This window comes from Carlito syrichta, unplaced genomic scaffold, assembly GCF_000164805.1.
Source record: "Carlito syrichta isolate Samal-C Ts95f unplaced genomic scaffold, Tarsius_syrichta-2.0.1 Scaffold309815, whole genome shotgun sequence".
NCBI lineage: Eukaryota > Metazoa > Chordata > Mammalia > Primates > Tarsiidae > Carlito > Carlito syrichta.
Window position 1 is genome coordinate 301,074 of NW_007253911.1, and position 1,571 is coordinate 302,644.

The window sequence follows — 1,571 nt, forward strand, 5'->3', positions numbered from 1 at the left end:
GATTTCTGTAAAGCCAGCAACACAATTCCTGGCACAGGAGTATATGTTCAATAAATATGATGTTTCTGGCAATTCACCCCCCTCTATCCTCCCTAGCCCACCTCAGGTTGCCGCCCCAGTAAGCATGGGGCACCATTATTCCATATCTCTCGCTCAGCCCTGATCTGTTTTCAGGGGTAGCTGCCAAGCTGACAGGATGTAGGCCACACCCCTGTCCCTGGGAGGCAGAGCTCTGCCATTAGTCTCCCAAAAGTCCAGCAATTAATTTACTGAGCTGAGTTCCTGCCACAAGCCAACCCATTGCCATAGTAACCAGCATTCCCATTCAGGGAACTAGAGGAGGGGGGCAGGAAAAACACTGTGCAGAAAGCAATTTAGAGAGAGAAAATGAGATTCGGCACATTGCTAGGGCAGCCTGGGCCGAGCTCGAGCTCTATCTCACTCAGAGGATCTGGCCTCTACCCATTGCGGGGGGGGGGGGGGGGGGGAGGGTGGGTGTTTGAGGGAATGAGGCACCACTGATGTGTTGCTGGGGTGATGGGCCATGTTCTGGGCAGGAATCTGGTCGGGACATAAAAGCATGGTGTGTCTGTATCCAGACCACTGAACTGGGCCCAACTCAGAGCCTCTGGCACAGCCCTGTTGTGCTGTCTGCAATGCAAACTGTACTTGCTGGTCAGAGAGGGAAAATAGAGGGGGTGTAGCTTCTGTTCCAGCAGGAGGGCTGCCTAGAAGCCCAACCAAGTTTGCTGGAGAGCCTGCATCTTGGATTCAAATCTTGACTCTATGTGACTTGGACAAGTCCCCTTCAGTCAACAAATAAAGATTGATTACTTTCTACATGCCAGACCAGACATTGTCACAAGCATTTGACTTCTCCTGGGGCATTGAGCCTAATGATTACAATTCTCAATCAGAATCCCAATGTTCAAACTCTGATTCTGCCACCAACTAGCTGTGCAAAGCAAGGGAATTCACTTAAGGGTTCTGGACCTCAGTCCTCTCATGTATGAAGCAGGGGTTAAAATATTTATCTCATAGGTTTGTTGGGTTTAATTAAATAAGTTAGCCCATATAGTAAAAAGTTGGGAACATTCCTGGCCATAAAGAATACTTAAGGCACACTACTTTTATTATTTTTCAATCCTTAGTTTCCTCAACTATAAGATAGAAACAATATCCCCTACTTCAGAGATGTGTGGAGATTACATGAGACAAGAGTGTAATAATTTTTATAAAGTAAAATGCTTCTATTATTGTAGTAATCAGTCATCAAAGGGAGACTTGTCCATCTGAACTACTCACATAACTCAGGTTAACGTTGATTGCGGAGTACTGAATATTCTATTGTTTTAGTCTCTAACTCAATCATGCCTTAAATGTATGTTAAGCATTTTACATCACATGTTGCCCAGGAACTTGCAGTTTAATAGCAGAGACAGATAAGAAGGTATATGCTTATATTTCCATGTGGACAGACAGTGTTAAGGGAGCTGAGAGGATAAGCACCTAACTTGGGCCTGAGAAGTCAGAGAAAGCTTGCTTGCTAGAGGTGATGCCTGAGCTGAGTT